Source organism: Canis lupus, chromosome 18, assembly GCF_048164855.1.
Source record: "Canis lupus baileyi chromosome 18, mCanLup2.hap1, whole genome shotgun sequence".
Taxonomy (NCBI): domain Eukaryota; kingdom Metazoa; phylum Chordata; class Mammalia; order Carnivora; family Canidae; genus Canis; species Canis lupus.
This window is the reverse complement of record NC_132855.1, coordinates 51,181,063-51,208,453: the sequence shown is the minus strand read 5'-3', so window position 1 is coordinate 51,208,453 and position 27,391 is coordinate 51,181,063. Positions and strand designations below refer to the sequence as shown.

General features: G+C 38.4%; 1 long non-coding RNA gene across 1 annotated transcript; it reads left to right on the top strand.

Moving 5' to 3' along the window:
• The first annotated feature begins 1,183 nt into the window (after positions 1-1,183).
• Positions 1,184-26,740, top strand: LOC140609555 (uncharacterized). Its single transcript, XR_012011361.1, has 4 exons — positions 1,184-1,249; positions 3,459-3,516; positions 18,946-19,025; positions 26,689-26,740. It is a non-coding gene; the product is annotated as an uncharacterized lncRNA (long non-coding RNA).
• Positions 26,741-27,391: the final 651 nt, after the last annotated feature.

Here is a 27,391-nt window from a genome sequence, read left to right as displayed (position 1 = left end):
CATGACAAAGAATTGAGAGGTAGATGGCTACTTGATCTTCCTTAGAGAGGAAGGTTAATAGAATGAATTTCACAATTTGTGGGGTACCAATGTAGTGGGATCCTTCTTGCTTCCCTAATGGCAGTCTGCTACATAAGGCTTTGGGGAAGACAGAAGTGGATGGAGGAAAAAGGGGGAAGTGAAGTAAGAGGAGAAAACTATGATAAAGAGACAATAGGTTCTACAGCAACGTATACCATTCAAAATGGAATTATTAACTCCAACAAGAACTCAAATAACTTTCCATTCCTCCTCTCTTTCTCTTCTTTCTCTACATAGATATCAGAAGGGTCAACTGGGTGAACTTCACCTCAGGTAGTACGGGAGAGATGTGAGAAGAGAATAGGAAGGGAAAGGAAATATGAAAAATAAGATATCTCTGAATTTTTGCCTTGGAGAAAGTGGCTAATCTGAAAGCCACAGAGTTATTAAAAGGATGGAGGATTTGTCCAAAATTTGACTTTGTCAAAGATTTTGGTTTTGGCTGAGTAGGAAAGATTTTCTATTTCTTTCTTTCTTTCTTTCTTTCTTTCTTTCTTTCTTTCTTTCTTTCTTTCTTTCTTCTTCTTTCTTGTTTTTCTAAAGATTTTATTTATTTATTCATGAGAGACAGAAAGGCAGAGGCATAGGCAGAGGGAGAAACAGGCTTCCTCTTCTTGGGACTTGATGTGGGACTTGATCCCAGGACCCTGGGACCATACATTGAGCCAGAGGCAGATGTTCAACCACTGAGCCATCTGCATCCCAGGAAAGGTTGTCTTAAGAAAAAATAATTACAATTCAAGTTATAAAGGAAATTAGAAAGTCAGAAGGTATGCCTGGTTCTAGGGCTACCAGCTAAGAATGGGTGTGTACTTTGCATAAAGCCACCACATTTAAGAGTTTGTCATTCATATCTTAAATATTTACTAGTATGTGGGATGATTTGAAGATTCCTGGCTTCCAGGCTGTGTCCATTTAGAAAAAAATCTCTTCCATATAAACCCATTACTGTAGGCATGGCTGTGTACACAGATCATACTCTGAGTTTGCACTAAGTTTACTCCCTTTCTTCACCTACTTGATATTCTTAAATGTTCTGGAATTCCCACTTACCGCCCCCCCCCCACCAACAGATTCGATCGTGACACAATAATCTGATTATCACATTGGCCCAGGGTAGCAGTGGTCTCAGACTTGAATGCTGTGTCTTGGGACCATTATATCTTACGTGAGTATAAGCTAATGGGAGTTGGTACAAAAAACTCAAACACACATATTTCCTCTCTAAATGTACCTGTGTGAGCATTAATAGATACCATAAGTTAATTATTCTAATCCTGAAAAATGAGTGAAAAACTACCTGTAGATAAATACCTGAAACTGAATGTGTGCCTTACTTTGTAGCACACAACTTGATTTAGCCTATCCAGTAAAGGAACACAGTAGGCCAGTAGCTTTGGTTTAATCAAAATGTCAGAAATGAATCCTTACAGTTCTTTTAAGCTTTTCTTTCTTCTGCTTTTTACTTTCAATCTGTCTCCATGTTCCATAAATTCTACTTTCTAAATACTTCTCCCTTCTATTCTTGCCTTTAGAATTCTACCACTAGATATTTCTTTCAAACCCTCATCATTTCTTATGTGATTTACTATATTCATCTACTAGATTATTTTGTTTATTAATCAATCTTTTTTTCTTTAAATGTTTTTTATTTGTTTGTATTAGAGAGAGGGAGAGAGAGAGAAAGTGGAGGGAGGGGAAGAGGGAGAAGAAGACAGAGAATCTCAAGCTGACTCCACACTGAGTATGGAGCCCTATGTGGGGCTCGATCTCACGCTCCTGAGATCATGATCTGAGCTGACACCAAGAGTTGGATGTGTAACTGAGCCAATATTTGTTTACTATCAGTCTTTGACACTCTGACACACCTCAATAAACTTTTGAGACAGAGGGAAAGAGGGACACCAAGGGAAGGGGAAGAGAATGACTGCTTTTTTGTTCTACACTGAACTTCCATCATGTGCTACACTGTTCAACATGCAGTAAGTGAGCAAAACATATGTTTAAAGAATACACATATGAATGAACAAACAATGAATAAATGAATAAACTATTGCATGCATCACTGGAAAGGTGTATTCAGCTTACCATCCTGTAGGCTGTAGTCATAATAATTTTTCAAACTGTAAATCTAACATGTCACTCTCATCTTTGATTTTTGTTTTTTTTTGTTTTTTTTTTTACTCCTTGGCCTTAAATATGAAGCCTACATGATGTGGGATAAATTTAGGAACATATTTTATGCCAGCTTTCACCATTCACCTGATGTTTAGTCCATCCTCAATCATTTGACTTTTTGCCTTTCTCTGAAAACACTATTTCTCTCATCTCCATATCTTCATGCACAACATTCTTTTTGTTCAAATTCCTCCATAGCAATTCTTTAGACTTTTACTTTGAGAAGGAAACTGAACACTCTGCTTACTTCTATCACAGGGTTACTAAGTCTGTTGTGATTTGGGGTTCAACATTGCTCTCCCACTTTGGAAAGTGAGTCCCTCCAAGGTAGGGATAGAGTTGTTGTATGCCCAGGGCTTTTTTTTTTTTTTTTAATTTTTTATTTATTTATCATAGTCACAGAGAGAGAGAGGCAGAGACACAGGCAGAGGGAAAAGCAGGCTCCATGCACTGGGAGCCCGATGTGGGATTCTATCCTGGGTCTCCAGGATCGCGTCCTGGGCCAAAGGCAGGCGCCAAACCGCTGCGCCACCCAGGGATCCCTGCCCAGGGCTTTATACACATCCTTGCTCTTAATAGATACATAATATATATTTAGTGGATGGGGAAAAAAATGAACCATGATACACAACAAAAGGTGCACTGGTGCATTCAGATGCTTGTACAAGGTTTAATTTGGGGTACACATCTATCATTGGATTGAAAGTATTCTCTTTTCTTTTTGGTACCCAGTTATTCATAGGTAAGGAATCTAATCATAAGACTTAAGGGACTTGAGATTTAATATTTTAACCTTGATTTCAATTGATAAATAAAAATTATAGGTTTTTCCAATCAAGGTTTGGGACAACATAGCTGTATTTTTTTCCCCTCAAAAACGACAGTACTTACCGCACTCACTTGCATGCATTTGAATTTGCACATCTTACTCAAAAGTTATACTGATGGTTTTAGAGACATTCAAATTACAAACTAATAATCTGGTTCTACAAGGATGTTGACGATTTTAGGAATTCTAGTGTTTTATTCTACATCCGTATGAAATTTGACCAGTCAATTAACTTATCAGAGCCTCAGTTTCCTTGAATGTAAGCTATTGACAATAACATCTAAGTCACAAAGTCAGTGATGATGATGGTGATGATGATGATGTTAATGCCATTTATTTAACATTTACTATGTGCTATCTTCTATTATAGGCACTTCTGTGACTTATTTAATTCCTAAAACATGTGAATGAAATATCGTCTTCCTTATGTGAGTATAAAAAGATAATTGCCTAAGATTTTATAGCAAATGATAGAAGCAGAATGTAGGTTAGTCAGATCCCAAAGTAAACTTCCTATGACAAAGTCTTCCATGCACAATATACCTAATTTCTAGGTAATTGTGCATATTGGGGAAAAAAGTATTGATTTTTAAATAGAAATCCCTGCTGAGAAGCTAATAAATATGATTCATGAATGGATTGTATAACTGCTCTTATCTCTTCTCCTTGAAGAGGGTTATTATACTGATTTCTTTCTTAATTTACTACAGGGAACTAATATTCTATTATTTATTCCGTTCAGATACCACAATAATGTAATACCATAGAAATAAATTGAAGTATTCTGAGTAGAGAGCAAATAATTAACATTGCTTCAGCTGTGTTCCACAGGGTGAAGGAATGTTTCATGACTTAAAAGCTCGTTTGGCTTTTAAATATATTCATCTCCTGAAATGCAGTGGTATTATTAACAAATTTTCTCTTCCTTTGTTATTTCTTGAAGCAATCTTAAACTGGGTTTTTTTCTACCCATGATAAGGGAAATAGGTATGTAATGTTATTCAAAAATAGGCCTTTATCTCCTTTTAAGGTCCCCCTGAGGTATACTAAAAATTTTTTATCATATATAATTTCTTTTAGTTGGGTACTATTGTAAATCAACATCATCATCATCAGTATCACCATCATCATCATCATCATCAACCCATCTACCTTGTAATGAGTTTTCATTTTTTTCAAATTGTATGGATTCCAACCTAATAGTTGACTCATGCATATTCCTGAACAAAGAGCTGTGGACAGACCATACTGCCTTATGTAAAACAATGCTTACTCTGGATTTTCTTGAGTCAAAGAGGTGGTGTGGGGAGGCAAGTGAAGGGACTAAATTAAAGAGGAAGAAAAATGAGAAGAAGGAAAAGATAGGATAAGTCAGAAATACTAATTCCAAACACATGAACATTCTCCACTTTACTACACAACCTACCTCCTATCAACTTTTTTTAAAGGCTGTCTACTGTATATTTCATATATATATTTTGCCATAAAGTTTCCAATCACACCAAATGAAATTGCGAGAAAAGGGAAAATTATATTTGTAATTCCACTAAAAGGATAAAACATTAAAATTACAGCAAATCTTACTATCTCTCCACAATCACATCAGAGCTAACTATACTTGTATATCAATCAGGATAGACTAGATAATAAACTATGCCCTAAATGATAGTCATGCAAAAATAGCAACAGTTTATTTCTTACTTATGGTAAAAGTCCATATAGGTAGACACTCATAGACCCAGAATACCAGAGTAGCCACCATTTTGAAGTTTTATAACTTCCATGCTAGTAAGAAAAGTGAGATTTCTGGAAAATCTCACAGGAACAACTAAATGCTTTACCTGAATAGAAATGACATTACTTCCAACTACATATCATTGGATACAGTAATTTATCTGGTCCCATTAACCCAGAAGGCATGAGAAAGTGTAGAGAGCTACCATCTACTTAGAAGGCATAGTAACCAGAAACACTGGTGAACAGCAATAATGACCACTTTATCCTGATATTACTGTTTATCTTCTTCATGAATACATGCATGTGTATTTATCCACTTTCCAAATATATTATATAGTTTATGTTTTTCATTCTTTATAGAAATTATACTTTACTATGTTGTACTTCCTGAGACTTGTTTTTCTTTTTGATCATACATTATGGTATGATCCAAAATGATACATGTAGCTCATGTTTGTTCATTTTCATTGCCTTAAATTATTTCATTATCTACACAGATCACAAGTTTATTTGTCCAGTTTTCTATTGATGGATACTTGTGCTATTTCCTTTTTTCCCCTCTTCTTGATCATTACAAAAACATAAAAATTCTCATACAACGCGGATCCCTGGGTGGCTCAGCAGTTTCGTGCCTGCCTTTGGCCCAGGGTGCAATCTTGGAGTCCCAAGATCGAGTCCCACATCAGGCTCCCGGCGTGGAGCCCGCTTCTCCCTCTCCTCTGCCTGTGTCTCTGCCTCTCTCTCTATCATAAATAAAAAAAATAATTTTTTAAAAAAAATTCTCATACAACTAGCTATGTAAACTTGTATGAGATTTTTTCCCTGAGTATATAATTTATGATATTATTTGTGAGTCCTAAAATATTCACTATTCACTATTCCTTAAAAAGGTCAAATTATGCTTTAGTCTACTTGGAACTGATTTTTACATATTTTATGAAACATATTTAATTTTAAAAGTTTACACATAAATATCCAACTATCTAGAAGCATTTATTTAATAATTTGTTCTTTCCTCATTAAGGCAGTATCTTTATCAGATACCAAGTTTACTGTGGTTTTCTTCTTGAGATCTTTTTATTTATACATTGAACTATATATCTCTGTTTCCATCAATGTCACACTGCTCTCACAACAATCATGTGGTAGGTTTTGATATCTGGATTGAAGTATTCCTACTTTGTTCCACTTTATCAGAATTACCATGGTGGCTCTTGGTCATTCACGGCACCCATGTAAAATTAGAATCACTGTTAAATTCCACAAAACAGGGGATCTCTGGGTGGCTCAGTGGTTTAGCACCTGCCTTTGGCTCAGGGCATGATCTTGGAGTCCCGGGATTGAGTCCCGCATCAAGCTCCTTGTATGGAGCCTGCTTCTCCCTCTGCCTGTCTTTGTGCCTCTTTTTCTCTGTGTCTCTCATAAATAAATAAATAAATAAATAAATAAATAAATAAATCTATCTTAAAAAAATTCTACCAAACAATCAGAATTTTATTTTTTATAATAAATTTATTTTTTATTGGTGTTCAATTTGCCAACATACAGAATAACACCCAGTGCTCATCCCATCAAGTGCCCACCTCAGTGCCCATCACCCATTCAGCCCCACCCCCCGCCCTCCTCCTCTTCCACCACCCCTAGTTCGTTTCCCACAGAGTTAGGAGTCGTCATGTTCTGTCTCCCTTTCTGATATTTTCTACCCATTTCTTCTCCCTTCCCTTCTATTCCCTTCCACTATTATTTATATTCCCCAAATGAATGAGAACATATAATGTTTGTCCTTCTCCGATTGACTTACTTCACTCAGCATAATATCCTCCAGTTCTATCCACATTGAAGCAAATGGTGGGTATTTGTCATTTCTAATGGCTGAGGAATATTCCATTGTATACATAAACCACATCTTCTTTAACCATTCATCTTTCAATGGACACCGAGGCTCCTTCCACAGTTTGGCTATCGTGGCCATTGCTGCTAGAAACATCAGGGTGCAGGTGTCCCGGAGTTTCACTGCATCTGTAGCTTTGGGGTAAATCCCCAGCAGTGCTATTGCTGGGTCATAGGGCAGGTCTATTTTTAACTCTTTGAGGAACCTCCAGACAGTTTTCCAGAGTGGCTGCACCAGTTCACATTCCCACCAACAGTGTAAGAGGGTTCCCCTTTCTCCGCATCCTCTCCAACATTTGTTGTTTCCTGCCTTGCTAATTTTCCTCATTCTCACTGGTGTGAGGTGGTATCTTATTGTGGTTTTGATTTGTATTTCCCTGATGGCAAGTGATGCAGAGCATTTTCTCATGTGCTTGTTGGCCATGTCTATGTCTTCCTCTGTGAGATTTCTGTTCATGTCTTTTGCCAATTTCGTGATTGGATTGTTTGTTTCTTTGCTGTTGAGTTTAAGAAGTTCTTTATAGATTTTGGAAACTAGCCCTTTATCTGATACGTCATTTGCAAATATCTTCCTCCAATCTGTAGGTTGTCTTTTAGTTTTGTTGACTGTATCCTTTGCTGTGCAAAAGCTTCTTATCTTGATGAAGTCCCAATAGTCCATTTTTGCTTTTGTTTCTTTTGCCTTCGTGGATGTATCTTGCAAGAAGTTACTGTGGCCAAGTTCAAAAAGGGTGTTGCCTGTGTTCTCCTCTAGGATTTTGATGGAATCTTGTCTCACATTTAGATCTTTCATCCATTTTGAGTTTATCTTTGTGTATGGTGCAAGAAAGTGGTCTAGTTTCATTCTTCTGCATGTGGATGTCCAATTTTCCCAGCACCATTTATTGAAGAGACTGTCTTTCTTCCAATGGATAGTCTTTCCTCCTTTATCGAATATTAGTTGACCATAAAGTTGAGGGTCCACTTCTGGGTTCTCTATTCTGTTCCACTGATCTATGTGTCTGTTTTTGTGCCAGTACCACACTGTCTTGATGACCACAGCTTTGTAGTACAACCTGAAATCTGGCATTGTGATGCCCCCAGATATGGTTTTCTTTTTTAAAATTCCCCTGGCTATTCGGGGTCTTTTCTGATTCCACACAAATCTTAAAATAATTTGTTCTAACTCTCTGAAGAAAGTCCATGGTATTTTGATAGGGATTGCATTAAACGTGTATATTGCCCTGGGTAACATTGACATTTTCATAATATTAATTCTGCCAATCCATGAGCATGGAATATTTTTCCATCTCTTTGTGTCTTCCTCAATTTCTTTCAGAAGTGTTCTATAGTTTTTAGGGTATAGATCCTTTACCTCTTTGGTTAGGTTTATTCCTAGGTATCTTATGCTTTTGGATGCAATTGTAAATGGGATTGACTCCCTAATTTCTCTTTTTTCAGCCTCATTGTTAGTGTATAGAAATGCCACTGATTTCTGGGCATTGATTTTGTATCCTGCCACACTGCCAAATTGCTGTATGAGTTCTAGCAATCTTGGGGTGGAGGCTTTTGGGTTTTCTATGTAGAGTATCATGTCATCGGCGAAGAGGGAGAGTTTGATTTCTTCTTTGCCAATTTGAATGCCTTTAATGTCTTTTTGTTGTCTGATTGCTGAGGCTAGGACTTCCAGTACTATGTTGAACAGCAGTGGTGAGAGTGGACATCCCTGTCTTGTTCCTGATCTTAGGGGAAAGGCTCCCAGTGCTTCCCCATTGAGAATGATATTGGCTGTGGGCTTTTCGTAGATGGCTTTTAAGATGTTGAGGAAAGTTCCCTCTATCCCTACACTCTGAAGAATTTTGATCAGGAATGGATGCTGTATTTTGTCAAATGCTTTCTCTGCATCTAATGAGAGGATCATATGGTTCTTGGTTTTTCTCTTGCTTATATGATGAATCACATTGATTGTTTTATGAGTGTTGAACCAGCCTTGTGTCCCGGGGATAAATCCTACTTGGTCATGGTGAATAATTTTCTTAAAGTGCTGTTGGATCTTATTGGCCAGTATCTTGTTGAGAATTTTTGCATCCATGTTCATCAGGGATATTGGTCTGTAATTCTCCTTTTTGGTGGGTCTTTGTCTGGTTTTGGAATTAAGGTGATGCTGGCCTCCTAGAACGAATTTGGAAGTACTCCATCTCTTTCTATCTTCCCAAACAGCTTTAGTAGAATAGGTATGATTTCTTCTTTAAACGTTTGATAGAATTCCCCTGGGAAGCCATCTGGCCCTGGACTCTTGTGTCTTGGGAGGTTTTTGATGACTGCTTCAATTTCCTCCCTGGTTATTGGCCTGTTCAGGTTTTCTATTTCTTCCTGTTCCAGTTTCGGTAGTTTGTGGCTTTCCAGGAATGCGTCCATTTCTTCTAGATTGCCTATTTTATTGGCGTATAGCTGTTCATAATATGTTTTTAAAATCGTTGTATTTCCTTGGTGTTGGTAGTGATCTCTCCTTTCTCATTCATGATTTTATTAATTTGAGTCTTCTCTCTCTTCTTTTTAATAAGGCTGGCTAATGGTTTATCTATCTTATTAATTCTTTCAAAGAACCACCTCCTGATTCTGTTGATCTGTTCCACAGTTCTTCTGGTCTCGATTTCGTTGAGTTCTGCTCGAATCTTTATTAACTCTCTTCTTCTGCTGGGTGTAGGATCTCTCTGCTGTTTTTTCTCTAGCTCCTTTAGGTGTAAGGTTAGCTTCTGAATTGAGTTCTTTCCAGCTTTTTTTTTTTTTTTTTTTTTCTTTCCAGTTTTTGAATGGATGCTTGTATTGCGATGTATTTCCCGCTTAGGACTGCTTTTGCTGCATCCCAAAGATTTTGAACGGTTGTATCTTCATTCTCATTAGTTTCCATGAATCTTTTTAATTCTTCCTTAATTTCCTGGTTGACCCTTTCATCTTTTAGCAGGATGGTCCTTAAGCTCCACGTGTTTGAGGTCCTTCCAACCTCTTGTTGTGATTTAGTTCTAATTTCAAGGCATTATGGTCTGAGAATATGCAGGGGACGATCCCAATCTTTTGGTACGGTTCAGACCCGATTTGTGACCCAGTATGTGGTCTATTCTGGACAAAGTTCCATGTGCACTTGAGAAGAATGTGTATTCAGTTGAGTTTGGATGTAAAGTTCTGTAGATATCTGTGAAATCCATCTGGTCCAGTGTATCATTTAAAGCTCTCGTTTCGGGATCCCTGGGTGGCGCAGCGGTTTGGCGCCTGCCTTTGGCCCAGGGCGTGATCCTGGAGACACGGGATCGAATCCCACATCAGGCTCCCGATGCATGGAGCCTGCTTCTCCCTCTGCCTGTGTCTCTGCCTCTCTCTCTCTCTCTCTGTGACTATCATAAGTAAATAAATAAAAATTTAAAAAAAAAAAAAAAAAAAAAAAAAAAAAAGCTCTCGTTTCTTTGGAGATGTTGTGCTTAGAAGACCTATCGAGGGTAGAAAGAGCTAGATTGAGGTCACCACGTATAAGTATATTATTATCTAAGTATGTCTTAATTTTGGTTAATTGATATATTTGGCAGCACCCACATTTGGGGCATATATATTGAGGATTGCTAAGTCCTCTTGTTGGATAGATCCTTTAAGTATGATATAGTGTCCCTCTTCATCTCTCACTACAGTCTTCGGGGTAAATTTTAGTTTATCTGATATAAGGATGGCTACCCCTGCTTTCTTTTGAGGACTATTCGAATGGTAAATGGTTCTCCAACCTTTTATTTTCAGGCTGTAGGTGTCCTTCTGTCTAAAATGAGTCTCTTGTAGACAGCAAATAGATGGGTCCTGCTTTTTTATCCAGTCTGACACCCTGCGCCTTTTGATGGCGTCATTAAGCCCATTCACGTTCAGAGTTACTATTGGAAGATATGAGTTTAGTGTCATCATGATATCTATTCAGTCCCCGTTTTTGTTCATTGTTCCATTGGACCTCTTCTTAAAGGGGAATTTTGAGAGTCCCCCTTAAAATTTCTTGCAGAGCTGGTTTTGAGGTCACATATTCTTTTAGTTGCTGCCTGTCTTGGAAGCTCTTTATCTCTCCTTCCATTTTGAATGAGAGCCTTGCTGGATAAAGTATTCTTGGTTGCATGTTCTTCTCATTTAGGACCCTGAATATATCCTGCCAGCCCTTTCTGGCCTGCCAGGTCTCTGTGGAGAGGTCTGCTATTACCCTAATACTCCTCCCCATAAAAGTCAGGGATTTCTTGTCTCTTGCTGCTTTCAGGATCTTCTCTTTATATTTGAAATTTGCAAGCTTCACTATTAAATGTCGAGGTGTTGAACGGTTTTTATTGATTTTAGGGGGGGATCTCTCTGTTTCCTGGATCTGAATGCCTGTTTCCCTTCCCAGATTAGGAAAGTTTTCAGCTATGATTTGTTCAATTACATATTTCGGACCTCTGTCCCTTTTGGCGCCCTCGGGAATCCCAATTAAATGTAGGTTTTTCTTCCTCAGGCTGTCGTTTATTTCCCTTAATCTATCTTCATGGTCTTTTAATTGTCTCTTTTTTCCTCAGTTTCCCTCTTTGCCATCAACTTGTCTTCTATGTCACTCACTCGTTCTTCCACCTGGTTAACCCTCGTCGTTAGGACTTCTAGCTTGGATTGCATCTCATTCAATTGATTTTTAATTTCTGCCTGATTAGATCTAAATTCTGCAGTCATGAAGTTTCTTGAGTCCTTTATGCTTTTTTCTAGAGCCACCAGCAGCTGTATAATAGTGCTTCTGAATTGGCTTTCTGACATTGAATTGTAATCCAAATTTTGTAACTGTGTGGGAGCGAGGACTGTTTCTGGTTTTTTCTTTTGAGGTGAGGTTTTCCTTCTAGTCATTTTGTTCAGTGCAGAGTGGCCAAAAACAAGTTGTATCGGGAAAAGGAGAAAAAGAGAGAAAAGAAAGAAGGAAAGAAAAGAGAACAAGAAAAAAGAAAAAAGGAAGAAAAACAGAAAAAAGAGAGAAGACAAAGAGAAAGAAAATGAAAGAAAGGGAAAAAAGGGGTAGGGGAAGCAAACAGAAATCAAAAAGCAAAAACAAAAACAAAAACAAAAACATGGGGATGTATCTTCTGATTCTGTATACTGTAAGTCCGTTGACTTCCCCTGGAACTTTCCAGTGCTGCTTGGTCAATAATTTGTTTTTCCCCTGTCCGTCTAGCTGGTCTTCTGGGGGAGGGACCTGTTGTGCTGATTTTCAGGTGTTAGACCTTGGGGGAGCTGCTCTGCCCCTGCCTGGTGCAGGGCTCAGTGGGGGTTGTTTACCCTGTGAGGCCCCTGGAGCAACAACCGCAGTGGCGGGGCCAGCTCTGGAGCCCTGGAGTCAGTCCCTGCAGTAGCTCCAGAGCTCTCCGTCTGCAGGGCCTGGAGGCTCCGGGCGGGGCCGCTGATCTGTTCAGCTCGGGGCAGGAGCATCCTTGGGGTCCTGGGCCTTCCCGGCACTGCCTGTCCCAGGGGGAGCCGGATCCTGGGCTGTGTCCCGGCACCCTGTTCTCCCGGGTCTGCGCTGTTGGATTCGCGCTCCCCCGCAGCCCCCTCCGCGGAGCCGCCCCCGAGCCCCCGGAGCTGCTCCCTCCCCGCAGCCCCCTCCGCGGAGCCGCCCCCGAGCCCCCCGAGCTGCTCCCGCCCCGCAGGCCCCTCCGCGGAGCCGCCCCCGAGCCCCCCGAGCTGCTCCCCCCCCGCAGCCCCCTCCGCGGAGCCGCCCCCGAGCCCCCGGAGCTGCTCCCGCCCCGCAGGCCCCTCCGCGGAGCCGCCCCCGAGCCCCCCCGAGCTGCTCCCTCCCCGCAGCCCCCTCCGCGGAGCCGCCCCCGAGCCCCCCGAGCTGCTCCCCCCCCGCAGCCCCCTCCGCGGAGCCGCCCCCGAGCCCCCGGAGCTGCTCCCGCCCCGCAGCCCCCTCCGCGGAGCTGCCCCCGAGCCCCCCCGAGCTGCTCCCGCGGCGCAGCCCCCTCCGCGGAGCCGCCCCCGAGCCCGCCCCAGCTGCTCCCCCCCCGCAGCCCCCTCCGCGGAGCCGCCCCCGAGCCCCCCGAACTGCTCCCGCCCCGCAGCCCCCTCCGCGGAGCCGCCCCCGAGCCCCCCAGCTGCTCCGGGTCCCGCCGTGCGCTGCAGCCCTTAGGGAGCTCGGCGCACTTTCCTGGGGCGCAGGTGTCTGTTAGTGTCCCCGGAGCCCGAGGCCATCCCCGCCCTCCTGGGTCCTGCTCCAACTCCCCGCGAGCCCCTTTCCGCCCGGGAAGGTTGGTGCAGCTCCTGCTCCTCCTGGTCGGGGCTCTCCTGTCCTGGGGACACTCACCCCGGCCTCAGCCCGGCTCCTCGCGGGGCCCCTCCCCCTTGGAGGCCTTTGTTTCTTTCTTTCTTTTTCCCCGTCTTCCTACCTGATAGAAGCGCGAACTCTTCTCACTGTAGCATTCCAGCTGTTCCCTCTTTAAATCTCAGGCTGAATTCGTAGATTTTCAGGATGATTTGAAGGTTATCTAGGTAATTTGGTGGGGACAGGTGACTTGGGGACCCTACTCTTCCGCCATCTCGCCCCTCCTCTCACAATCAGAATTTTATTGTAATTAAACTGAATTTATAGATTAATTTGGATAATACTAGTTTCTTTACAACATTGAATTTACTTATCAAGAACAGTAGATATATCTCCTTTAGTTAAAACTTTTTTGATGTCTTTTGATTGTAATTTTTTCCCAAACAATGAATATATTTATCTTTTACTCAAAGATCTTAAATATCTTTTGTTATAATTATCCTTAAGTATATTCTATATAGGGCAGCCCTGGTGGTGCAGTGGTTTGGCGTTGCCTGCAGCCCAGGGTGTGATCCTGGAGACCCAGGATCAGTCCCACATGGGGCTTCCTCCATGGAGCCTGCTTCTCCCTCTGCCTGTGTTTCTGCCTCTCTCTCTCTGAATAAATAAATCTTAGAAAAAAAAGTATATTCTATATGTTATTGCTAGTATTATTTACATTCTGGTTCTGGTTACATTTTCTAATACTTTGCTACAGATATACAAGAATGATCTTAGTTTTTATATCAACCATATATTCACAGAGATTGCTGATACTCTTATCAGCTCTATTAATTTGTAGAGATTTAAATTTTCTACATAGGTGATGTTACAGTTTTTCAATATGGCATGCCCTTTCTACGTTTCTCTCTTTAAAACTATTCTTCTTGTTACACTACGCTGCCTAGAACCACAAGTACAGTATCAGATAAAAGTAATGATTCTTATATTTCTTTAGAGCTTTCTGTTCTAATGTTTAACCCTAAAGTGTAATGTTTGCTATTGCATTTTTATAAATATTCTTTATCAGCTTTTGGAAATTTCTTCCATAGCAAATATTTTAAGGTTTGTGTTTTTGTTTCATTTTGCTTCTTTTTGGTAGTTTGGGTGCTGTATTGTTATCAAAACTATAAGACCTAAATCTAAATTAACATAGCTAAGAATTGTCAAGGTAAACATTTTTTATTAATTTTTTACTCCAAGACTTCATCACAAAAGAGAAAAGTTTCCTTGACTGAACATCAAATTTTAAAAAATCATTTGTCTTTTATTAGAATCAGTAATCTCATTTTTAAAAAACTAAGACATAAGTAGCAAACTGTATATTCACATCTTGCTAAGAAATCATAGAAGCCTAGAAACTTGAGGATGAAAAGGAAGACTTTAATTAATTAAATCTCATTTCCTGCCTTTTTTCCTAACTTTATTGATGTATAATAGACAAATAAAATTGTATATATTTAAATACATTTTATTGTATATTAAAAATATATTAAAATACATATTTATGTATTAAATATATTAAAATGTATTAAATACATATTTATATACAATGTGATATAATTTTTAAAGATATATTTATTTATTTGAGAGAAAGAGAGAACACCCGTGGGGGAGGGGCAGAAGGAGAGAGAATCTCAAGCAAATTCTCCACTGAACATGGAACCCAAAGTTGGGCTCGATCCCAGGACTCTGAGATCATGACCTGAGCCAAAATCAAGAGTCGGATGCATAACTGCCTGGGCCACCCAGGTGCCCCAATATATAATGCGATATTTTGATATGCATATACAAGTGAAAAGATTACTACAGTCAAGTCAATTAACATATCCCTCACCTCACATAGTTAACCATTTATAGGTATATGGTGAGAACACTTAGGATCTACTCTCATAGCACACAGCAACTATGCAATATAGTATTATCAACTATAGTCACCATGCTGTACGTTAGATTTCTAGAACTTATTTATCCTGCACAACTGAAACTTTGTCCCCTTTGACCAACATCCTTCCATTCCTTCCACTCCCACAAATAGATTTTAAAACTGTTTATTTCTAGTTTTTGTTTTTATTGAGATTGTGACCATTTGAGGATCCAGGCTTTATCTGTGCCACCCCTCCCACTTACCCAACTTGAATTAGCTCCAAACTGGTCTCCTATTTTTTAATTCATGCTAAAACCAAATCTCCTTTTCACTGAGATTGGCAAGTAAACAACTGAATATATTCCCAGTTTACCATGCTTGCTTTCTGCTTCCTATTCTTTTTTTTTTTTTCATTTATCTTGATATATCTACTACTTTCTTCTGAGTTCTGACATACCTTTAGGAAATGAATGGTATATTACATCCATAATTGTTCCATGCTTCACAATAAAGTTCAAAAATGGTATTAATGTAGTTAATTATTTCTGTAAAATAGTCTTGACACAACCTGGATGAGACTAATCACAGTACGAGATAATTTGATTTGAAGATTGTTAAGAGAGAGGTAGTAGGAAGGGGAAGGAAAGAAAAATTGAGTCAGTTTCTGGGCTTTCCCCTTCTTGGCATTCATCTATTTACTCATTCATTCATTTGTTCAGTAAGCAAATATTGAAGGTTGGCCATTAAGCAATAGTTTTTAATAAGGATACCTGGTTGGAGTTAAATCTGAGCAGACATCTGATAAAGGAATGAGAGTTAATTAGAAAATCTAATAGAGGAGAACAGGGGCAAGAAAGAAAATTGTAGATAAAGTATCTTAAAAGTCTGGAGATTTGAAGGTTAACAACTCCATAATTACTTGATTTGCCTTATAAAGTATATCTTTGTTGTTTTTGATTCATTGTTTTACTTTATTTCAAGAAATTCAATAATCACTTATTTTATTTATCCTATGATACCACTTTATAAGACATTGAAATATGTGGACTTCTAATTTCAGATTTACTGCCTCAGAGATTTAGTAGCACTATTTTTTTTTAGTATCCTTATTTTTTGCTCCCAACTAAAATTAACAGGCAATTTTTTTGTCAGTTTACTTCTAAAAGAGTATTAAAGTATCAATATAGGTCTTATGTCAAACACCTGCCTTTCAATCATCTGACTGAATTTACACTTTGGTTATCTCTATTTGTATGTTTTCTAATATATTTAGATGGATATGTTTTCCTCAACCTAAACCTATAATTAGCCATCTTCACATCAATCTCACAGATCATGCAGGCTTCCATTATGCTAATTCTATCAAGAACTATATTTTCTCTTCATTTGGCAATAATGTGTCCCCCAAAAGAGGGATACATAGCAACTCTCAAGTGCAATGTAAATTGGCCCTCTCAGCTTCAGGATTTTGTACTGAATTTATGTCTCAGGGGTTGTACTCTATTTTTGGGCTCCATCTATATAGCAAGGCCTTAAATAATTATTCAAAGAATGTCCAAGTTTGTTTGGCTTAATCATTATACCAACAGTGTGCAGGAGTTTGGAAAGCAATTTAAGAGTGCCAGAAAATATATTTTCATGTTAAAATATTAAAGCCTAAATATTTGTATAAAGCAAACCACAAGAATTACCTGAACAGAGAATGAGAAAACTTTTAAAATTATAATGAAGGACGTAGGAGATGATCTGAATAAATGCAGAGACACATCATGCTCTTGGGTGGTATAATTTGATTTTATAAAGATGCCTATTTTCATAAAATTAATTTGTAAAATTTTCACTGAGATTGTTTTGTGAAATTTGATAAACTTATCATTAAATATTCATGGAAGAATAAAAGTGCATGAACAGCTATCTAAAAATTTAGCAAGAGTGTTTTCCAGATGTTGGCGAGGAACTGATTCATTAAATCTCCCTGGCCTTCCACCTAACACTAACACAAAGAGATATTAGATTAATGCATTTTAAAACGAACTATAGGTACACTTAAGGTAAAACTATGAGGTTAACAGAAGAAAATGCAAAAGAATGTATTTGGGGTTTTCACCTCTTCTTTCTAATTTCACCCTCTTCTCATTTTGATTCTAATCCTCTATCTTTTCCTCCTCTTTCAGCAATTGATTTAAAAAGAGAACTAAAAGGCACCTCCTAAATCCATTTTCAATGTCAATCTTGACTATATTTTCAATGAGTCAAACACATGTGTTAAGGAGATCCTGGAGTTGGAAACAATATATTTATAAATGTCTATGTAAATGTTTAATCTTAAAAATTAAAATTTGGGGGGGCTCCTGAGTGGTTCAGTTGGTTGAACATTGGACTCACTTCGTAATCTCAGGGTCCTGGGCCTGTGAGCCCCAAGTCAGGCTCCATGCTCGGTGCAGAGTCTGCTTTGTCCCTCTCCCTCTGTCCCCTCCCGGTATTCACATACACTCTCTCTAAAATAAATAAATATATAAAATCGAAAGAAAGAAAGAAAGAAAGAAAGAAAGAAAGAAAGAAAGAAAGAAAGAAAGAAAGAAAGAGGGATCCCTGGGTGGCGCAGCGGTTTGGTGCCTGCCTTTGGCCCAGGGCGCGATCCTGGAGACCCGGGATCGAATCCCATTTCGGGCTCCCGGTGCATGGAGCCTGCTTCTCCCTCTGCCTGTGTCTCTGCCTCTCTCTCTCACTCTCTCTCTGTGACTATCATAAATAAATAAAAATTGAAAAAAAAAAAAAACAAAAACGAAAGAAAGAGAAAGAAAGAAAGAAAGAAAGAAAGAAAGAGAAAGAAAGAAAGAAAGAGAAAGAAAGAAAGAAAGAAAGAAAGAAAGAAAGAAAGAAAGAAAGAAAGAAAGAAAGAAAAAGAGAACGAATGAACTATGTTGCTTTTGGGGCACCTGGGTGGCTCAGTCAATGAAGTGTCTGACTCTTGGTTTTAGCTCAGGTTATGATTTCAGGGTCCTGAGACTGAGCTCTACATCAGGCTCTATGCACTCAGCATGCAGCCTGTTTGAGATTCTCTCTCCTTCTCCCTCTCTCACCCCGCCCCCCCATTCATGAGCTTTCTCTCTAAAATAAATAAATAAAATCTTTTAAAAAATCACCAAAAATAAAATTTGATTTTTTTTCTCTAATTCTTACATGCAGTTTACATCATACAACTACACTGATTATCTAAAATGAAGTGAAATTAAACCATCCTAGTCACATGAGTCTGAGTACAAATTAAGTGAATTATTCAGGAAAACAATGACCTCTTTGCCAATACATAAATGAACTTGTGTGTGTGTGTGTTTTCTGATGGAGCGACAGAGTGTCAAGTTATTTTTCCAGTACAATAAAGCTCCTCTAGCTCCCTAAGAGCTGTAGCATGTCAGAGGGCATGAACAGAATGAAATTAAATTTGTCCTCAAAGGAATAAACTTGTGACCTTGGCCTCATTAGTTGTGTGGTGTGCTCTGAGTTAACAAGTTGTAACCTAAACAATTCATTATTGTATTCATACACTATAAATACCCAAGTAATTTTGCACATAAGGAAAAACAAATAGTTCTGGTCTCCCATCTGGCTCACTTCTATGACCCGAAAGGTGTTTACTGCCATTCTTTGTGTGGAGAGAAGTCAGGGGCTGTTGGTCCAAATACCGACTTGCCTTCAGTGTCTTTCTCACTTTTCAGGAACTTGAACAAGTCTTGGTTTACTCATCTACTATAATTTTGGTTATAGAGAATGCTCAGGCTATTGATTATCAAAAATTCAAACTCTGGGCAGCCCCGGTGGCGCAGCGGTTTAGTGCCGCCTGCAGCCCAGGGTGTGATCCTGGAGACCTGGAATCGAGTCCCACATTGGGCTCCTTGCATGGAGCCTGCTTCTCCCTCTGCCTGTGTCTTTTCCTTTCTCTCTCTGTATGTCTCTCATGAATAAATAAATAAAATCTTTAAAAAAAAACAACTCTTAAAATTATTAAAAAAAAAATCAAACTCTGATTGAAATGTCTTCCTCACTGTGTAGCCTCAAGCAATGCTGAGTGATGGCAATTCTCCATCTCAATGACAATGCAACACAAGTCACCACTGAAGCCAAGTCCACAGGTAACTGCTCAGCAACCACTTGTTGAGGGATTACAGCATTCAGTGTTCCATTGACTTTTATGCAGGCTTTGCTTTAAGCTCTGTCACTTAAACCACGTGTTTTATATTCTTTGTACATTTCACAAGGCATGGCAGAGAGACTAAGAGTTTAAGAACCAATTCTGTCAGGAAGTTTTGGGACTCTGCCTAAGTCACCTAACCTATCTGGGTCACAAATTCTGTAACTGTAAGATTAAAGTGTTGGACTAGGTGACCTTGAAGTTGCCTTCAAGCTCTGATATTTATGATTTTAAATTCAGGGTGGGGGGGGAAATCCCACCAATGTCCTTATAAAAACAAATTTTGCTCAAGATCTCTATCAGAGTTTAGACCGGGGGTAGAAACTTTAAGAAAGAACCTACTGCAGTGGTTGCTAAGGAAACCGGCTGCAGAGTGATTCAGGTTATTAATCAGTAATATCTTCCTAAGTAGTTAGCCATGGTGGCAGAAATACCACCATAGAGCAAAATCCTTTTGATGGGATTGCATGTATAGTGGTTTCTGATTAAAATGTAAATCCACATGGAGGTATTAATATATTGTTAGCTATTAACAATTTATTACATCAATTTTCAAGTGTAGGGACCAACCAGGTACATTCTGAAATGAGAAAACGAAGAAGGGAAGATCTAGAGAATGGCAAATCTGATGGAGGAGAAAAAGAGAAGATGTAGTTTCACCGGAAGGACTGTCAAATAGGGGGAAGCTTACACAGATTTTCAGGAAGCCAGGGGAAAGAAGCACCATGATGAGGAAAGAGAGATGGTAAAACTAGAAGCAGGGGAATGCTGAGGTTAGCATGTTTGACAGTGGTGCCCTGTAAGTGGGGTGAGTAGATAGAAAGAATAACAAAATTCATTGTCTAAAAACTCAGAATATTATTTTCTTCTAATTCAAGGTCTTACACAGAGCATGTTCTTCTAATTCAAGGTCTTACATTCTGATTCTTAATATTATGTTATTAAGATAAAAACAAAGAAAATTTCTTAGTGTGAGAACAAGGCTACATTTCAATGTTTATTTCATTAAGAAACCATCAGAGTTTAATATCAGCATGCCTAAAGGAGATTTAGTTCTAATTTTTGAATCAGAGGATATAAATGGGAAGTTTAAGTAGTCATGCCCACCAGACATTAAGACCAAGTAGTTTGTTTTATCTGGTTTTACTTTTTCCCAAGTCTTATATTAAATTGTTCTTATGAAAACTATTACACATAACCAGGTAGCTCAGGCTCAGTTTGGAGTTGATGTTTCTTGGAACTAATAGAGATTTGAAGGTTTTATTCTCTGACATATTTGGACAAAACTTTTTAGAGTATTTCAGTAAGTTCATTAATTTTCTTTCACTGCATAAATAAACTAAGTGGAATTTCTTCAAATAAAGTGTTATACCAAAGAATAAAATGACTCAATACAAGTTAATACTTATTTCATATCTGTATCACCTTAAGTATACATACAGTGTTCTTTGGTCTTATCAATTTAGAAAGTACAAATCTAGGTATACCATTAACAGCTTGGCCTGAGATCATTAAGTACTCTAGAATATATAAACTACATGTTACATGAAGACCTCCTGACATCTAATGTTGGGAGTAAAACATCAAGTTTATGCATTTGGAATGCACTCTACATATGAGAGAAAATTATAAGGTTGATCCAGAACTTTTGTCTGCTTCTTGTTTTCAAGTACTCTAAATTTTAGTTCTCTTCCAAGATTATCTCCCCAAACTTCAGACTTGTTTATCTCAATATCTACATGAGACTGTCTAAAGGACATCTTAAATAAAACAGTCTTTGCTTTACATGGTCTCAGTATTCACAAATTTCAGTCTCTACAGTTTTTTTTATTTTTATTTTTTTGAAGATTTTATTTATTTATTTGAGAGAGAGAGTAAGAGAGGGAGAGAGAGAGAGCATGAGTAGGCTGAGGGGCAGAGGGAGAAGCAGACTTCCCACTGAGAAGAGAGCCTAATGTGGGGCTTGATCTGGGGACTCCGGGATCATAACCTGAGCTGAAGGCAGGTGCTTACCCAACTGAGCCACCCAGGTGCATCCAGTCCCCACAGTTTAGTTAAATTATATCAGTCTTCTGAAAACATGTTCAAATTCCAGTTACCATAAAATATTAACTCTAAGTAATTGCATAAAATATAGCCTTTACTGCTATCTCTTTAGTCCACAAATAGCTACATAAATGGTAGATACATTTTATAATCAGTGACCAATCATGGCCCTTCTTTCAAATTCAATTGTGACTGGGTGCCATGTATTTGCACAGACAGCAAAGCATGTGGTTGCATTACCTCCCCAAAACAAACCCATGTTATATTTTACAAAAAGGGATAATTGACAGAGGATATTGACTAACGATGAAGAAAGTGTAGCAAAGAAACAAAAAATGAAGGGTGCCTACGTGGCCCAGTTGGTTAAGCCTCTGACTCTTGATTTCAGCTCAGGTCATGATCTCAGGGTCGTGAGGTTGAACCCCAAGTCAGCCTCTGTGTTCAGCTAGGAATCTGCTTGAGATTCTCTCTCTCCATCTCCCTCTGCTCCTCCCAATGTGCACTTGCTCACAAACTCCCTCCCTCTCTCAAATAAATAGATGAATATTTTTTAAAAAAAGATACAAAAAGTGATAGCTCATAAAACTAGAAATGAAATTAGAATACAACCAACATGAAGTTACAGAAAACAGAGCTGATTTTGTGAATGTTAACATTCTCCCACTTTGAGACACTATACATATGCAGCCAGAGGAGCTTAGTGAAAGCAAACATACTGACATAAGTGTGGAAAGTGGTTGTAACAGAGGAGATGAAGATGTCCCAGAGAAAATGATGCCAGTGAGGAAATGCATATTAAAAAAGTTTCCAGAAATTTTACAATATTGGAAGCTCAAAAGATCATAATTTGGAAAGGAATAGGATAATCTGTCAAGTCATGATAGAGATACTTGTTCCATATTGCAAGCTATATGCTAAGAAAGTAAGCACTGTTCAACTTGTTTTTGATAAGCTTCTTTCCTATAGGAAATAAACATTCTAATTTTCAGTATTCTTTTTTTTTTTTTAATTTTTATTTATTCATGATAGGCACACAGTGAGAGAGAGAGAGGCAGAGACACAGGCAGAGGGAGAAGCAGGCTCCATGCACCAGGAGCCTGACGTGGGATTCGATCCTGGATCTCCAGGATCGCGCCCTGGGCCAAAGGCAGGTGCCAAACTGCTGCGCCACCCAGGGATCCCTAATTTTCAGTATTCTTAATGTTTTAAATTTTAGTGTACTGAACATTATTTTTGTACTTTTTCATTTCCCTATATGTTATTAAGAGTAAGAGAGTTTTTAAATATTTTGATAAAAACTTTTAAAGGTGGTGACACAATTGTAATTTCCCCATTGGTTTTAAAATTGTTTTGCCTGCTTTCAGCTAACATGATCAGTTTAAGGTCCCACATTACCACGTGAAGAGAGGACTGCATATATTAACAGTTCCAAAACTGAACTTCTGAGCTTCTCCTAAAAATTCACTCTACCTGCAGTGATTTCCATCTTAGGTCATGGCAACTGCATCCTTCACTGCTACTTAGATCCAGAGCCATGGAGCCATCCTTGACTCCTCTCTTCCCTTCATATTTCAACTCAAACATGCCAGCAATTACTGTTGGCTCTACCAGCAAAATGCATGCAGAATTAGATGTCTCTTCACTTCCTCTATTGTTACCACTATGATCCCATCACCATCATCTCCATCTCTTACATGAATTATTTTTTTAAAGATCTTATTTATTTATTAGAAAGAGAGAGACAGAAAGAGAGATAACAATGAGGGGGAGCAGCAGGCAGAAGGAGAGTATGAAGCAGGCTCCCCGCTGAGCAGAGAGCCCAACAATGGGGCTTGATCCCAGGACCCTGGGATCATGGGCTGGGCTGAAGGCAGACACTTAACCGATTGAGCCACCCAGATGCCCCTCTTATGTTAATTATTGCAAGAAAATCAACTGGGCTCCCAACTTGCATTCTTGCTACTTGCTTCCAGAGTCTCTTCTCAAACCAGCAGCCAGAGTGACTTAGTTGAAACATAAATCAGATCCTGTGAGTCTTTCTAAGAACAAACCAGTGGCTTTCCAGTTCTCTCACAGTAAAAGCCAAAGTCTATTTCAGACTAGAAGTTCTGAAATAATGTGTACTCCCCACCCTAGACTTCACCACAGCCATGCTTCTTCTCTGATTACATTCATTACCCCTTCTTCTCAATGCCCTGCACCAGTCACACTACCCTCCTTGTCTCTGAAACACAGTCCCGCCTAAGGACTTCACACCTGTTGTTACTTCTGTCATACAATCCCCCCAGATATCTCCTTCATCACCTTCATATGGTTACTAAAATGACACTTTCTCAGTAAAGACTGCCCTAACTACTCAAATTAAAACTGGAAATCTCCGTCCCTGCCTAATTCTACCTTACATTCCCCCTGCCAAAGCACCTACCTATCACCTATTACACACTGTAAATTTACCTTTTATTTTATTACCAGTCTTCCCCTCCTTTTCTGCAATAGAATAGAAGCTCCACAAAGGCAGAGACTTTTGTTATTTTCACTTATGCATTTCCAAAGCCTTAAACCATGTCAGGCGCATATTTGGCACTCAATAAACATTTGTTGAGTAAATAAATGTAATGAATGATGCACAAAAATATATGTTGTCCCTGTACTCTTAAGAAAAAAGAAAAAGAAAGAAAGAAAGAGAAAGAAAAAGAAAGAAAGAAAGAAAGAAAGAAAGAAAGAAAGAAAGAAAAAGGAAAGAAAGAAAGAGGAAAGAAAGAAAGAAAGAAAGAAAGAAAGAAAGAAAGAAAGAAAGAAGAAAGAAAGAAAGAAAGAAGAAAGAAAGAAAGAAAGAAAAAGAAAGAAAGAAAGAAAGAAAGAAAGAAAGAAAGAAAGAAAGAAAGAAAGAAAGAAAGAAAGAGGCTATATATTCCAAGGGCTTTTTCTTCATAACCCAGCTCAAGAGGTGTCAGAGGAAATGTTGCTTAGAGCTGTGAAAGTAGAATCTCCAAGGTAGGTGGGTGGGGACGAGGGGTTTGACAGCAGAAGACTGATTATAATGAGATGAGCAGTTCTCTCAGATTATCCTGAGAGGAGAAGAGTCTTCCCAAGGAGCTAAGCATAAGGACTGTGTGATTACCGAAGGTGCAGAGGAGAGAGAGCACATCAGAATAGTCTGTATTTGAGACAGCAGTGCCGAAGGAAGAGAGATGTCCTGAGTAATTTTAAGCAGGTACAATTAGCAGGAAGCTTCTTGGAAGAGAGATGTTTAAGCAGGAATTTTCAGTTTTCTTGTCAAGTACATGCTGACACTTTAAGAAAATCTACATTAAAATTTGCATTTTTCTTCATAAATTCTCTAGGATTCTGGAGGAGTCAATAACTCTTGTTTCATTAATGCAAAACTGTAAAGTTCCAGGCCAGGAAGGGAGTTGGATAGAACCTTATTTTGTTTATAATCACAGAATCACAAACTATATCTGTATTCAGAGCTCTTCTCTCTCCTTCCTGATCAATATTTTTCCATAGTATCCTCTATTCAATGGGCAAATCAGACATCAATCCTAGGAAAAATGAGGAGGGATTTAATTAATGATTTAAGGAAAGTATCAGACAAAAGTGATATCTTATATTGGATGGAAGATAAATACCATGATCTATTTTATTTAAAATTTAATTTTATTACTCACTTGGCTGGAATCCCTGGTTTATCTTGAGTATTTTATTAAACATCATTAAATAAGTCTCTGTTGCCACAACCTCTGGGACACAGTATATAGAACTACCCATGTGAGAAGCAGCTAAGTTACAAATCAGCAACCGAATTTAGAGGATCGCCATCAAGGTTTCCAATTTGGAGTTTGTAGTTGAAACCACTGTTAGTTTTCTGTTCATACTGTCATGATTTATATGGATGTCGCTCTAGGTCAGAAGGCATTCCTTGGTAGCATATTTTTCTTTTTCTCTTAGTTTTTTAATATAGTTGACACACAGAGTTACATTAATTTCAGGTGTACAACATAGTGATTCAACAACTCTATACGTTATGCTGTGCTCACTACAAGTGTAGCTACCATCTGTCACCATACAACGCTATTACAGTACCATCAACTATATTCCCTATGCCGTACCTTTCATCCCCATGACTTATTCATTCCATAACTGAAAACCTTTACCTCATACTCCCCTTCATCCATTTTGCCCATGTTCTCACCCTCCTCCTCTCTGACAACCACGTTTGTTCTCTGTATTTATGAGTCTGCTTTACTATTTATTTCTCTGAGGTGCCTACTAGGATAACCTGAAATAGAATCATGAGCACCCTACACGTCCTATTCTAGAAACCTATCATGCAAATTTGGTAATTATCCATCCAGACGTTTGAAGTTGATTCAAGAACTGGAAAAAAAAAACAACCCACACATTTAATTTTTAATTTTGTTTTCACATTTGGGATATATTTCATTATACCCGAAACCAAAAATAAAGTACAAAGAATTTTTCAGAATACCATTCCAGTTGGTAACGTTTAGAAAAAGAGTTCCAAATGACGTACTGATATAATCTTTACAAATACACACATACATATATGCCTTATTTTATGATGACAGTGAAGATCTGTGTTTGAGTGTATGTGTCCATTCATAAAATATGTGAATTATTTCACTCATTATTTATTTATTCCACTAATTTGTGTAAAACATTCAGTCCTGGGAGATAAATGTGAGGACAGCAACAACTATCTGCCCATGCCCGAATCCAGATTACAGAGAAGATAGCCGGGAGATTCCCAAGGACATAGAGGGATCAGATAAGCTGAGGATTTCCACTAAGCAGAGGAGGACAACAATCAGTTGACTCTAATGCTTTACTAAGCGTCCAGAGGAGGGAGCAGTTTTATAAACTATTTTCATTATGAAGTTCCCTAAGGAGGATTCTAGCATCCATCCCTCTTTCCACAAGTCTGGCATTGTTCTGTGTCCAGCCACCACCGGTGAAGGCTGTTGTTCTCCAACACCAGCAGAGAGTGAGCTGCAGGTTCTTTATCCTTCTACCTCTCCCCACTCCATATTTCTGCTCCTAATGTTTTCTTCTGGGCAAAAAGGGGAAGAAATAATAATGACACATTTGAAAAGCCACTAAATTTCTACCTTGGATCTTTGTTCTATCTTAATTGACCCTTGGCATAAAACTCTCTGCCATGGAACAGACATAAAGAACCATATTTATGACTTTAAAATTCATATCCAAGAAAATATGGCACTTAAATATTTCCAGTCTAATGCGATTTTCATCTCCATATAAAATTTAAAAGGCATCATCTTTCAAACATAATTTAGAAGGCAGTGGGCGATGGTGAAAAGGTAGGGCTTTTGCAGTATGAAAGACCTGGGTTTAAATTCCCACTCTGTGGGAAGTTGGACTCTGTGATACCTGGCAGATTCCCAAGCTGCTATAGTTATCAGGTTCCTTATCTGTGTTAAGGAACTAATGAATCTTGAATATAGAAGAGAGAGGAATAGATTTTAAATACAGAATAACTTTTCAATGATTATTTATTCCTTCCTATTGAACAGATATGAACATGATCTTTAATTTCCACATTCTTTAAACTGAGGAATGAAAGGTAATAACATTTATTGAAAACTTACTATGTTTCAGGCACTGGGTTAAGTGCTTTCATAATCCATTAATTATACTAATTACATTACATTAATCCATTTAATTCTTATAATTAACTTTATAAGTTAGGAAATATTGTTATCTTTTTTTTTTATAGTCAAGGAAAATGAGGCATGTAGAGTTGCAGAATGTACCTGAAGTTGAAAAGCAGATGACTGGAGTCTGCCTGGCCCATCTCTTCTGTGTTGACATCTACTAGACTATAGCCCTCTTCACTAAAGCAGACTTTTAAATCAGTGTTATATGAAATTTTAGGGAACGATTTCCACCTAAAATAGTGAAGCACTTCATTAAAATATTCCTATCCTGTTTATCATTTAAATTATTATTGTTGAGTTACAGCAAAAGGTTATTTCAAGTAATAAATGAAAAATCCTGAATTCAGATGGTAATACTAAAACTGAGCTGACTGCCAGACTACCAAATGTCACTAAACTCTACCTGTGATCAACTCTTTTCTAATTTTCTGGATCTCTGGGTTAGATATGCTTAATTATCAAAGTTAATCTCAATATTTCCAAAGTATTTTGCTATAAATAAGTGACAGATTTTTATTTAGAAAGGTGCTATGCAACTTTCTATCTCACTAAGACTTAA